The following is a 15,516-nucleotide window of genomic DNA, read 5'->3' as shown; positions in this document are numbered from 1 at the left end:
GACTCCGATCATGCCGAAAAAGCGACATTCTGGACAGGCCTAAACATTTTTTAAAAAACCATTTTCACAAAAAATTGCAGATTTTTTTTATTCATTTTCGTGACACAAAAACAGTGACCCCGGTCATGCCGAACTAGCGACATTCTGGACAGGCCTAAAAAAAAACATTTAAAAACCATTTTCACAAAAAATTGCAGATATTTTTTTTTCATTTTCGTGACACAAAAACGGTGACCCCGGTCATGCCGAACTAGCGACATTCTGGACAGGCCTAAAAAAACATTTTAAAACCATTTTCACAAAAAATTGCAGATTTCTATTTTGTCCCTAAAAACGATGACTCCGATCATGCCGAAAAAGCGACATTCTGGACAGGCCTAAAAAAAACATTTTAAAACCATTTTCACAAAAAATTGCAGATATTTTTTTTTCATTTTCTTGACACAAAAACAGTGACCCCGGTCATGCCGAACTAGCGACATTCTGGACAGGCCTAAAAAAAAACATTTTAAAACCATTTTCACAAAAAATTGCAGATTTCTATTTTGTCCCTAAAAACGATGATTCCGATCATGCCGAAAAAGCGACATTCTGGACAGGCCAAAAAAAAAAATTTAAAACCATTTTCACAAAAAATTGCAGATTTTTTTTTTTCATTTTCGTGACACAAAAACGGTGACCCCGGTCATGCCGAACTAGCGACATTCTGGACAGGCCTAAAAAACATTTTAAAACCATTTTCACAAAAAATTGCAGATTTCTATTTTGTCCCTAAAAACGATGACTCTGATCATGCCGAAAAAGCGACATTCTGGACAGGCCTAAAAAAAACATTTTAAAACCATTTTCACAAAAAATTGCAGATTTCTATTTTGTCCCTAAAAACGATGACTCCGATCATGCCGAAAAAGCGTCATTCTGGACAGGCCTAAAAAAACATTTTAGAACAATTTTCACAAAAAAAGCCCAGATTTGTTTTTTTCATTTTTTGACACAAAAACAGTGACCCCGGTCATGCCGAACTATCGACATTCTGGACAGGCCTAAAAATACTGTTTAAAACCATTTTCACAAAAAAAGCTCAGATTTTTATTTTTGTCACCAAAAATGATGACTCCGATCATGCCGAACTAGCGACATTTTGGACAGGCCTAAAAAAACATTTTAGAACCATTTTCACCAAAAATTGAAGATATTTTTTTTTTCATTTTCGTGACACAAAAACAGTGACCCCGGTCATGCCGAACTAGCGACATACTGGACAGGCCTAAAAAAAAATGTTAAAACCATTTTCACAAAAAATTGCAGATTTTTTTTTTTCATTTTCACGACACAAAAACAGTGACCCCGGTCATGCCGAACTAGCGACATTCTGGACAGGCCTAAAAAAACATTTTAAAACCATTTTCACAAAAAATTGCAGATATTTTTTTTTCATTTTCGTGACACAAAAACAGTGACCTCGGTCATGCCGAACTAGCGACATTTTGGACAGGCCTAAAAAAACCCATTTTAGAACCATTTTCACAAAAAAAGCTCAGATTTTTTTCTTTCATTTTTTGACACAAAAACAGTGACCCCGGTCATGCCGAACTATCGACATTCTGGACAGGCCTAAAAAAAACATTTTAAAACCATTTTCACAAAAAATTGCAGATATTTTTTTTCATTTTCGTGACACAAAAACAGTGACCCCGGTCATGCCGAACTAGCGACATACTGGACAGGCCTAAAAAAACATTTTATAACCATTTTCACAAAAAATTGCAGATATTTTTTTTTCATTTTCGTGACACAAAAAAAGTGACCCCGGTCATGCCGAACTATCGACATTCTGGACAGGCCTAAAAAAAACATTTTAAAACCATTTTCACAAAAAATTGCAGATATTTTTTTTTCATTTTCTTGACACAAAAACAGTGACCCCGGTCATGCCGAACTAGCGACATTCTGGACAGGCCTAAAAAAACATTTTAAAACCATTTTCACAAAAAATTGCAGATTTCTATATTGTCCCTAAAAACGATGACTCCGATCATGCCGAAAAAGCGACATTCTGGACAGGCCTAAAAAAACATTTTAAAACCATTTTCACAAAAAATTGCAGATATTTTATTTTCATTTTCGTGACACAAAAACAGTGACCCCGGTCATGCCGAACTAGCGACATTCTGGACAGGCCTAAAAAAAAAAATGTAAACCATTTCCACAAAAAATTGCAGTTTCTATTTTTGTCACCAAAAATGATGACTCCGATCATGCCGAACTAGCGAGATTTTGGACAGGCCTAAAAAAACATTTTAAAACCATTTTCACAAAAAATTGCAGATTTCTATATTGTCCCTAAAAACGATGACTCCGATCATGCCGAAAAAGCGACATTCTGGACAGGCCTAAAAAAAACATTTTAAAACCATTTTCACAAAAAATTGCAGATATTTTTTTTTCATTTTCTTGACACAAAAACAGTGACCCCGGTCATGCCGAACTAGCGACATTCTGGACAGGCCTAAAAAAACATTTTAAAACCATTTTCACAAAAAATTGCAGATTTCTATATTGTCCCTAAAAACGATGACTCCGATCATGCCGAAAAAGCGACATTCTGGACAGGCCTAAAAAAAAAATGTAAAACCATTTTCACAAAAAATTGCAGATTTCTATTTTGTCCCTAAAAACGATGATTCCGATCATGCCGAAAAAGCGACATTCTGGACAGACCAAAAAAAAAATTTAAAAACCATTTTCACAAAAAATTGCAGATATTTTTTTTTTCATTTTCGTGACACAAAAACAGTGACCCCGGTCATGCCGAACTAGCGACATTTTGGACAGGCCTAAAAAAAAACATTTTAAAACCATTTTCACAAAAAAAGCTCAGATTTTTTTCTTTCATTTTTTAACACAAAAACAGTGACCCCGGTCATGCCGAACTAGCGACATACTGGACAGGCCTAAAAAAACATTTTATAACCATTTTCACAAAAAATTGCAGATATTTTTTTTTCATTTTCGTGACACAAAAAAAGTGACCCCGGTCATGCCGAACTATCGACATTCTGGACAGGCCTAAAAAAACATTTTAAAACCATTTTCACAAAAAATTGCAGATTTCTATATTGTCCCTAAAAACAATGACTCCGATCATGCCAAAAAAGCGACATTCTGGACAGGCCTAAAAAAAAAAAGTAAAACCATTTTCACAAAAAATTGTAGATTTCTATTTTTGTCACCAAAAACGATGACTCCGATCATGCCGAACTAGCGACATTCTGGACAGGCCTAAAAAAAACATTTTAAAACCATTTTCACAAAAAATTGCAGATTTCTATTTTGTCCCTAAAAACGATGACTCCGATCATGCTGAAAAAGCGACATTCTGGACAGGCCTAAATTTATTTTTTTTAACAATTTTCACAAAAAATTGCAGATATTTTTTTTTCATTTTCGTGACACAAAAACAGTGACCTCGGTCATGCCGAACTATCGACATTCTGGACAGGCCTAAAAAAACATTTTAAAACCATTTTCACAAAAATTGCAGATTTCTATTTTGTCCCTAAAAACGATGACTCCGATCATGCCGAAAAAGCGACATTCTGGACAGGCCTAAACATTTTTTTAAAAACCATTTTCACCAAAAATTGCTGATTTTTTTTTTCATTTTTGTGACACAAAAACAGTTACCCCGGTCATTGCCGAACTAGCGACATTCTGGACAGGCCTAAAAAAAACATTTTAAAACCATTTTCACAAAAAATTGCAGATATTTTATTTTCATTTTCGTGACACAAAAACAGTGACCCCGGTCATGCCGAACTAGCGACATTCTGGACAGGCCTAAAAAAACATTTTAAAACCATTTTCACAAAAAATTGCAGATTTCTATATTGTCCCTAAAAACAATGACTCCGATCATGCCAAAAAAGCGACATTCTGGACAGGCCTAAAAAAAAAAAGTAAAACCATTTTCACAAAAAATTGTAGATTTCTATTTTTGTCACCAAAAACGATGACTCCGATCATGCCGAACTAGCGACATTCTGGACAGGCCTAAAAAAAACATTTTAAAACCATTTTCACAAAAAATTGCAGATTTCTATTTTGTCCCTAAAAACGATGACTCCGATCATGCTGAAAAAGCGACATTCTGGACAGGCCTAAATTTATTTTTTTTAACAATTTTCACAAAAAATTGCAGATATTTTTTTTTCATTTTCGTGACACAAAAACAGTGACCTCGGTCATGCCGAACTATCGACATTCTGGACAGGCCTAAAAAAACATTTTAAAACCATTTTCACAAAAATTGCAGATTTCTATTTTGTCCCTAAAAACGATGACTCCGATCATGCCGAAAAAGCGACATTCTGGACAGGCCTAAACATTTTTTTAAAAACCATTTTCACCAAAAATTGCTGATTTTTTTTTTCATTTTTGTGACACAAAAACAGTTACCCCGGTCATTGCCGAACTAGCGACATTCTGGACAGGCCTAAAAAAAACATTTTAAAACCATTTTCACAAAAAATTGCAGATATTTTATTTTCATTTTCGTGACACAAAAACAGTGACCCCGGTCATGCCGAACTAGCGACATTCTGGACAGGCCTAAAAAAAAACATTTTAAAACCATTTTCACAAAAAATTGCAGATATTTTTCTTTCATTTTTTAACACAAAAACAGTGACCCCGGTCATGCCGAACTAGCGACATACTGGACAGGCCTAAAAAAACATTTTATAACCATTTTCACAAAAAATTGCAGATATTTTTTTTTCATTTTCGTGACACAAAAAAAGTGACCCCGGTCATGCCGAACTATCGACATTCTGGACAGGCCTAAAAAAACATTTTAAAACCATTTTCACAAAAAATTGCAGATTTCTATATTGTCCCTAAAAACGATGACTCCGATCATGCCGAAAAAGCGACATTCTGGACAGGCCTAAAAAAAAAATGTAAAACCATTTTCACAAAAAATTGTAGATTTCTATTTTTGTCACCAAAAACGATGACTCCGATCATGCCGAACTAGCGACATTCTGGACAGGCCTAAAAAAAAACATTTTAAAACCATTTTCACAAAAAATTGCAGATTTCTATTTTGTCCCTAAAAACGATGACTCCGATCATGCTGAAAAAGCGACATTCTGGACAGGCCTAAATTTATTTTTTTTAACAATTTTCACAAAAAAATTGCAGATATTTTTTTTTCATTTTCGTGACACAAAAACAGTGACCTCGGTCATGCCGAACTATCGACATTCTGGACAGGCCTAAAAAAACATTTTAAAACCATTTTCACAAAAATTGCAGATTTCTATTTTGTCCCTAAAAACGATGACTCCGATCATGCCGAAAAAGCGACATTCTGGACAGGCCTAAACATTTTTTTAAAAACCATTTTCACCAAAAATTGCTGATTTTTTTTTTTCATTTTCGTGACACAAAAACAGTTACCCCGGTCATTGCCGAACTAGCGACATTCTGGACAGGCCTAAAAAAAACATTTTAAAACCATTTTCACAAAAAATTGCAGATATTTTATTTTCATTTTCGTGACACAAAAACAGTGACCCCGGTCATGCCGAACTAGCGACATTCTGGACAGGCCTAAAAAAACATTTTAAAACCATTTTCACAAAAAATTGCAGATTTCTATATTGTCCCTAAAAACGATGACTCCGATCATGCCGAAAAAGCGACATTCTGGACAGGCCTAAAAAAAAAAAGTAAAACCATTTTCACAAAAAATTGCAGATTTCTATTTTGTCCCTAAAAACGATGATTCCGATCATGCCGAAAAAGCGACATTCTGGACAGACCAAAAAAAACATTTTAAAACCATTTTCACAAAAAATTGCAGATATTTGATTTTCATTTTCGTGACACAAAAACAGTGACCCCGGTCATGCCGAACTAGCGACATACTGGACAGGCCTAAAAAAACATTTTATAACCATTTTCACAAAAAATTGCAGATATTTTTTTTTCATTTTCGTGACACAAAAAAAGTGACCCCGGTCATGCCGAACTATCGACATTCTGGACAGGCCTAAAAAAACATTTTAAAACCATTTTCACAAAAAATTGCAGATTTCTATATTGTCCCTAAAAACGATGACTCCGATCATGCCGAAAAAGCGACATTCTGGACAGGCCTAAAAAAAACATTTTAAAACCATTTTCACAAAAAATTGCAGATTTCTATTTTGTCCCTAAAAACGATGACTCCGATCATGCTGAAAAAGCGACATTCTGGACAGGCCTAAATTTATTTTTTTTAACAATTTTCACAAAAAATTGCAGATATTTTTTTTTCATTTTCGTGACACAAAAACAGTGACCTCGGTCATGCCGAACTATCGACATTCTGGACAGGCCTAAAAAAACATTTTAAAACCATTTTCACAAAAATTGCAGATTTCTATTTTGTCCCTAAAAACGATGACTCCGATCATGCCGAAAAAGCGACATTCTGGACAGGCCTAAACATTTTTTTAAAAACCATTTTCACCAAAAATTGCTGATTTTTTTTTTTCATTTTCGTGACACAAAAACAGTTACCCCGGTCATGCCGAACTAGCGACATTCTGGACAGGCCTAAAAAAACATTTTAAAACAATTTTCACAAAAAATTGCAGATTTCTATATTGTCCCTAAAAACGATGACTCCGATCATGCCGAAAAAGCGACATTCTGGACAGGCCTAAAAAAAAAATGTAAAACCATTTTCACAAAAAATTGCAGATTTCTATTTTGTCCCTAAAAACGATGATTCCGATCATGCCGAAAAAGCGACATTCTGGACAGGCCTAAAAAAAAAACGTAAAAACCATTTTCACAAAAAATTGCAGATATTTTTTTTTCCATTTTCGTGACACAAAAACAGTGACCCCGGTCATGCCGAACTAGCGACATTCTGGACAGGCCTAAAAAAACATTTTAAAACCATTTTCACAAAAAATTGCAGATTTCTATATTGTCCCTAAAAACGATGACTCCGATCATGCCGAAAAAGCGACATTCTGGACAGGCCTAAAAAAAAAATGTAAAACCATTTTCACAAAAAATTGCAGATATTTTTTTTTTCATTTTCGTGACACAAAAACAGTGACCCCGGTCATGCCGAACTAGCGACATTTTGGACAGGCCTAAAAAAAAACATTTTAGAACCATTTTCACAAAAAAAGCTCAGATTTTTTTCTTTCATTTTTTAACACAAAAACAGTGACCCCGGTCATGCCGAACTAGCGACATACTGGACAGGCCTAAAAAAACATTTTATAACCATTTTCACAAAAAATTGCAGATATTTTTTTTTCATTTTCGTGACACAAAAAAAGTGACCCCGGTCATGCCGAACTATCGACATTCTGGACAGGCCTAAAAAAACATTTTAAAACCATTTTCACAAAAAATTGCAGATTTCTATATTGTCCCTAAAAACGATGACTCCGATCATGCCGAAAAAGCGACATTCTGGACAGGCCTAAAAAAAAAATGTAAAACCATTTTCACAAAAAATTGTAGATTTCTATTTTTGTCACCAAAAACGATGACTCCGATCATGCCGAACTAGCGACATTCTGGACAGGCCTAAAAAAAAACATTTTAAAACCATTTTCACAAAAAATTGCAGATTTCTATTTTGTCCCTAAAAACGATGACTCCGATCATGCTGAAAAAGCGACATTCTGGACAGGCCTAAATTTATTTTTTTTAACAATTTTCACAAAAAATTGCAGATATTTTTTTTTCATTTTCGTGACACAAAAACAGTGACCTCGGTCATGCCGAACTATCGACATTCTGGACAGGCCTAAAAAAACATTTTAAAACCATTTTCACAAAAATTGCAGATTTCTATTTTGTCCCTAAAAACGATGACTCCGATCATGCCGAAAAAGCGACATTCTGGACAGGCCTAAACATTTTTTTAAAAACCATTTTCACCAAAAATTGCTGATTTTTTTTTTTCATTTTCGTGACACAAAAACAGTTACCCCGGTCATTGCCGAACTAGCGACATTCTGGACAGGCCTAAAAAAAACATTTTAAAACCATTTTCACAAAAAATTGCAGATATTTTATTTTCATTTTCGTGACACAAAAACAGTGACCCCGGTCATGCCGAACTAGCGACATTCTGGACAGGCCTAAAAAAACATTTTAAAACCATTTTCACAAAAAATTGCAGATTTCTATATTGTCCCTAAAAACGATGACTCCGATCATGCCGAAAAAGCGACATTCTGGACAGGCCTAAAAAAAAAAAGTAAAACCATTTTCACAAAAAATTGCAGATTTCTATTTTGTCCCTAAAAACGATGATTCCGATCATGCCGAAAAAGCGACATTCTGGACAGACCAAAAAAAACATTTTAAAACCATTTTCACAAAAAATTGCAGATATTTGATTTTCATTTTCGTGACACAAAAACAGTGACCCCGGTCATGCCGAACTAGCGACATACTGGACAGGCCTAAAAAAACATTTTATAACCATTTTCACAAAAAATTGCAGATATTTTTTTTTCATTTTCGTGACACAAAAAAAGTGACCCCGGTCATGCCGAACTATCGACATTCTGGACAGGCCTAAAAAAACATTTTAAAACCATTTTCACAAAAAATTGCAGATTTCTATATTGTCCCTAAAAACGATGACTCCGATCATGCCGAAAAAGCGACATTCTGGACAGGCCTAAAAAAAACATTTTAAAACCATTTTCACAAAAAATTGCAGATTTCTATTTTGTCCCTAAAAACGATGACTCCGATCATGCTGAAAAAGCGACATTCTGGACAGGCCTAAATTTATTTTTTTTAACAATTTTCACAAAAAATTGCAGATATTTTTTTTTCATTTTCGTGACACAAAAACAGTGACCTCGGTCATGCCGAACTATCGACATTCTGGACAGGCCTAAAAAAACATTTTAAAACCATTTTCACAAAAATTGCAGATTTCTATTTTGTCCCTAAAAACGATGACTCCGATCATGCCGAAAAAGCGACATTCTGGACAGGCCTAAACATTTTTTTAAAAACCATTTTCACCAAAAATTGCTGATTTTTTTTTTTCATTTTCGTGACACAAAAACAGTTACCCCGGTCATGCCGAACTAGCGACATTCTGGACAGGCCTAAAAAAACATTTTAAAACAATTTTCACAAAAAATTGCAGATTTCTATATTGTCCCTAAAAACGATGACTCCGATCATGCCGAAAAAGCGACATTCTGGACAGGCCTAAAAAAAAAATGTAAAACCATTTTCACAAAAAATTGCAGATTTCTATTTTGTCCCTAAAAACGATGATTCCGATCATGCCGAAAAAGCGACATTCTGGACAGGCCTAAAAAAAAAACGTAAAAACCATTTTCACAAAAAATTGCAGATATTTTTTTTTCCATTTTCGTGACACAAAAACAGTGACCCCGGTCATGCCGAACTAGCGACATTCTGGACAGGCCTAAAAAAACATTTTAAAACCATTTTCACAAAAAATTGCAGATTTCTATATTGTCCCTAAAAACGATGACTCCGATCATGCCGAAAAAGCGACATTCTGGACAGGCCTAAAAAAAAAATGTAAAACCATTTTCACAAAAAATTGCAGATATTTTTTTTTTCATTTTCGTGACACAAAAACAGTGACCCCGGTCATGCCGAACTAGCGACATTTTGGACAGGCCTAAAAAAAAACATTTTAGAACCATTTTCACAAAAAAAGCTCAGATTTTTTTCTTTCATTTTTTAACACAAAAACAGTGACCCCGGTCATGCCGAACTAGCGACATACTGGACAGGCCTAAAAAAACATTTTATAACCATTTTCACAAAAAATTGCAGATATTTTTTTTTCATTTTCGTGACACAAAAAAAGTGACCCCGGTCATGCCGAACTATCGACATTCTGGACAGGCCTAAAAAAACATTTTAAAACCATTTTCACAAAAAATTGCAGATTTCTATATTGTCCCTAAAAACGATGACTCCGATCATGCCGAAAAAGCGACATTCTGGACAGGCCTAAAAAAAAAATGTAAAACCATTTTCACAAAAAATTGCAGATTTCTATTTTGTCCCTAAAAACGATGATTCCGATCATGCCGAAAAAGCGACATTCTGGACAGACCAAAAAAAAACATTTTAAAACCATTTTCACAAAAAATTGCAGATATTTTATTTTCATTTTCGTGACACAAAAACAGTGACCCCGGTCATGCCGAACTAGCGACATTCTGGACAGGCCTAAAAAAACATTTTAAAACCATTTTCACAAAAAATTGCAGATTTCTATATTGTCCCTAAAAACGATGACTCCGATCATGCCGAAAAAGCGACATTCTGGACAGGCCTAAAAAAAACATTTTAAAACCATTTTCACAAAAAATTGCAGATTTCTATTTTGTCCCTAAAAACGATGACTCCGATCATGCTGAAAAAGCGACATTCTGGACAGGCCTAAATTTATTTTTTTTAACAATTTTCACAAAAAATTGCAGATATTTTTTTTTCATTTTCGTGACACAAAAACAGTGACCTCGGTCATGCCGAACTATCGACATTCTGGACAGGCCTAAAAAAACATTTTAAAACCATTTTCACAAAAATTGCAGATTTCTATTTTGTCCCTAAAAACGATGACTCCGATCATGCCGAAAAAGCGACATTCTGGACAGGCCTAAACATTTTTTTAAAAACCATTTTCACCAAAAATTGCTGATTTTTTTTTTTCATTTTCGTGACACAAAAACAGTTACCCCGGTCATGCCGAACTAGCGACATTCTGGACAGGCCTAAAAAAACATTTTAAAACAATTTTCACAAAAAATTGCAGATTTCTATATTGTCCCTAAAAACGATGACTCCGATCATGCCGAAAAAGCGACATTCTGGACAGGCCTAAAAAAAAAATGTAAAACCATTTTCACAAAAAATTGCAGATTTCTATTTTGTCCCTAAAAACGATGATTCCGATCATGCCGAAAAAGCGACATTCTGGACAGGCCTAAAAAAAAAACGTAAAAACCATTTTCACAAAAAATTGCAGATATTTTTTTTTCCATTTTCGTGACACAAAAACAGTGACCCCGGTCATGCCGAACTAGCGACATTCTGGACAGGCCTAAAAAAACATTTTAAAACCATTTTCACAAAAAATTGCAGATTTCTATATTGTCCCTAAAAACGATGACTCCGATCATGCCGAAAAAGCGACATTCTGGACAGGCCTAAAAAAAAAATGTAAAACCATTTTCACAAAAAATTGCAGATATTTTTTTTTTCATTTTCGTGACACAAAAACAGTGACCCCGGTCATGCCGAACTAGCGACATTTTGGACAGGCCTAAAAAAACACATTTTAGAACCATTTTCACAAAAAAAGCTCAGATTTTTTTCTTTCATTTTTTAACACAAAAACAGTGACCCCGGTCATGCCGAACTAGCGACATACTGGACAGGCCTAAAAAAACATTTTATAACCATTTTCACAAAAAATTGCAGATATTTTTTTTTCATTTTCGTGACACAAAAAAAGTGACCCCGGTCATGCCGAACTATCGACATTCTGGACAGGCCTAAAAAAACATTTTAAAACCATTTTCACAAAAAATTGCAGATTTCTATATTGTCCCTAAAAACGATGACTCCGATCATGCCGAAAAAGCGACATTCTGGACAGGCCTAAAAAAAAAATGTAAAACCATTTTCACAAAAAATTGCAGATTTCTATTTTGTCCCTAAAAACGATGATTCCGATCATGCCGAAAAAGCGACATTCTGGACAGACCAAAAAAAACATTTTAAAACCATTTTCACAAAAAATTGCAGATATTTTATTTTCATTTTCGTGACACAAAAACAGTGACCCCGGTCATGCCGAACTAGCGACATTCTGGACAGGCCTAAAAAAACATTTTAAAACCATTTTCACAAAAAATTGCAGATTTCTATATTGTCCCTAAAAACGATGACTCCGATCATGCCGAAAAAGCGACATTCTGGACAGGCCTAAAAAAAAAATGTAAAACCATTTTCACAAAAAATTGCAGATATTTTTTTTTTCATTTTCGTGACACAAAAACAGTGACCCCGGTCATGCCGAACTAGCGACATTTTGGACAGGCCTAAAAAAAAACATTTTAGAACCATTTTCACAAAAAAAGCTCAGATTTTTTTCTTTAATTTTTTAACACAAAAACAGTGACCCCGGTCATGCCGAACTAGCGACATACTGGACAGGCCTAAAAAAACATTTTATAACCATTTTCACAAAAAATTGCAGATATTTTTTTTTCATTTTCGTGACACAAAAAAAGTGACCCCGGTCATGCCGAACTATCGACATTCTGGACAGGCCTAAAAAAACATTTTAAAACCATTTTCACAAAAAATTGCAGATTTCTATATTGTCCCTAAAAACGATGACTCCGATCATGCCGAAAAAGCGACATTCTGGACAGGCCTAAAAAAAAAATGTAAAACCATTTTCACAAAAAATTGTAGATTTCTATTTTTGTCACCAAAAACGATGACTCCGATCATGCTGAAAAAGCGACATTCTGGACAGGCCTAAATTTATTTTTTTTAACAATTTTCACAAAAAATTGCAGATATTTTTTTTTCATTTTCGTGACACAAAAACAGTGACCTCGGTCATGCCGAACTATCGACATTCTGGACAGGCCTAAAAAAACATTTTAAAACCATTTTCACAAAAATTGCAGATTTCTATTTTGTCCCTAAAAACGATGACTCCGATCATGCCGAAAAAGCGACATTCTGGACAGGCCTAAAAAAAACATTTTAAAACCATTTTCACAAAAAATTGCAGATTTCTATTTTGTCCCTAAAAACGATGACTCCGATCATGCTGAAAAAGCGACATTCTGGACAGGCCTAAATTTATTTTTTTTAACAATTTTCACAAAAAATTGCAGATATTTTTTTTTCATTTTCGTGACACAAAAACAGTGACCTCGGTCATGCCGAACTATCGACATTCTGGACAGGCCTAAAAAAACATTTTAAAACCATTTTCACAAAAATTGCAGATTTCTATTTTGTCCCTAAAAACGATGACTCCGATCATGCCGAAAAAGCGACATTCTGGACAGGCCTAAACATTTTTTTAAAAACCATTTTCACCAAAAATTGCTGATTTTTTTTTTTCATTTTCGTGACACAAAAACAGTTACCCCGGTCATTGCCGAACTAGCGACATTCTGGACAGGCCTAAAAAAAAACATTTTAAAACCATTTTCACAAAAAATTGCAGATATTTTATTTTCATTTTCGTGACACAAAAACAGTGACCCCGGTCATGCCGAACTAGCGACATTCTGGACAGGCCTAAAAAAACATTTTAAAACCATTTTCACAAAAAATTGCAGATTTCTATATTGTCCCTAAAAACGATGACTCCGATCATGCCGAAAAAGCGACATTCTGGACAGGCCTAAAAAAAAAATGTAAAACCATTTTCACAAAAAATTGCAGATTTCTATTTTGTCCCTAAAAACGATGATTCCGATCATGCCGAAAAAGCGACATTCTGGACAGACCAAAAAAAACATTTTAAAACCATTTTCACAAAAAATTGCAGATATTTGATTTTCATTTTCGTGACACAAAAACAGTGACCCCGGTCATGCCGAACTAGCGACATACTGGACAGGCCTAAAAAAACATTTTATAACCATTTTCACAAAAAATTGCAGATATTTTTTTTTCATTTTCGTGACACAAAAAAAGTGACCCCGGTCATGCCGAACTATCGACATTCTGGACAGGCCTAAAAAAACATTTTAAAACCATTTTCACAAAAAATTGCAGATTTCTATATTGTCCCTAAAAACGATGACTCCGATCATGCCGAAAAAGCGACATTCTGGACAGGCCTAAAAAAAACATTTTAAAACCATTTTCACAAAAAATTGCAGATTTCTATTTTGTCCCTAAAAACGATGACTCCGATCATGCTGAAAAAGCGACATTCTGGACAGGCCTAAATTTATTTTTTTTAACAATTTTCACAAAAAATTGCAGATATTTTTTTTTCATTTTCGTGACACAAAAACAGTGACCTCGGTCATGCCGAACTATCGACATTCTGGACAGGCCTAAAAAAACATTTTAAAACCATTTTCACAAAAATTGCAGATTTCTATTTTGTCCCTAAAAACGATGACTCCGATCATGCCGAAAAAGCGACATTCTGGACAGGCCTAAACATTTTTTTAAAAACCATTTTCACCAAAAATTGCTGATTTTTTTTTTTCATTTTCGTGACACAAAAACAGTTACCCCGGTCATTGCCGAACTAGCGACATTCTGGACAGGCCTAAAAAAAACATTTTAAAACCATTTTCACAAAAAATTGCAGATATTTTATTTTCATTTTCGTGACACAAAAACAGTGACCCCGGTCATGCCGAACTAGCGACATTCTGGACAGGCCTAAAAAAACATTTTAAAACCATTTTCACAAAAAATTGCAGATTTCTATATTGTCCCTAAAAACGATGACTCCGATCATGCCGAAAAAGCGACATTCTGGACAGGCCTAAAAAAAAAATGTAAAACCATTTTCACAAAAAATTGCAGATTTCTATTTTGTCCCTAAAAACGATGATTCCGATCATGCCGAAAAAGCGACATTCTGGACAGGCCTAAAAAAAAAACGTAAAAACCATTTTCACAAAAAATTGCAGATATTTTTTTTTTCATTTTCGTGACACAAAAACAGTGACCCCGGTCATGCCGAACTAGCGACATTCTGGACAGGCCTAAAAAAACATTTTAAAACCATTTTCACAAAAAATTGCAGATTTCTATATTGTCCCTAAAAACGATGACTCCGATCATGCCGAAAAAGCGACATTCTGGACAGGCCTAAAAAAAAAATGTAAAACCATTTTCACAAAAAATTGCAGATATTTTTTTTTTCATTTTCGTGACACAAAAACAGTGACCCCGGTCATGCCGAACTAGCGACATTTTGGACAGGCCTAAAAAAAAACATTTTAGAACCATTTTCACAAAAAAAGCTCAGATTTTTTTCTTTCATTTTTTAACACAAAAACAGTGACCCCGGTCATGCCGAACTAGCGACATACTGGACAGGCCTAAAAAAACATTTTATAACCATTTTCACAAAAAATTGCAGATATTTTTTTTTCATTTTCGTGACACAAAAAAAGTGACCCCGGTCATGCCGAACTATCGACATTCTGGACAGGCCTAAAAAAACATTTTAAAACCATTTTCACAAAAAATTGCAGATTTCTATATTGTCCCTAAAAACGATGACTCCGATCATGCCGAAAAAGCGACATTCTGGACAGGCCTAAAAAAAAAATGTAAAACCATTTTCACAAAAAATTGCAGATTTCTATTTTGTCCCTAAAAACGATGATTCCGATCATGCCGAAAAAGCGACATTCTGGACAGACCAAAAAAAACATTTTAAAACCATTTTCACAAAAAATTGCAGATATT

The sequence above is a fragment of the Salmo salar genome, chromosome 27 (assembly GCF_965601325.2).
Source record: "Salmo salar chromosome 27, fSalSal1, whole genome shotgun sequence".
Taxonomy (NCBI): domain Eukaryota; kingdom Metazoa; phylum Chordata; class Actinopteri; order Salmoniformes; family Salmonidae; genus Salmo; species Salmo salar.
Note: the sequence above shows the minus strand (reverse complement) of the source record.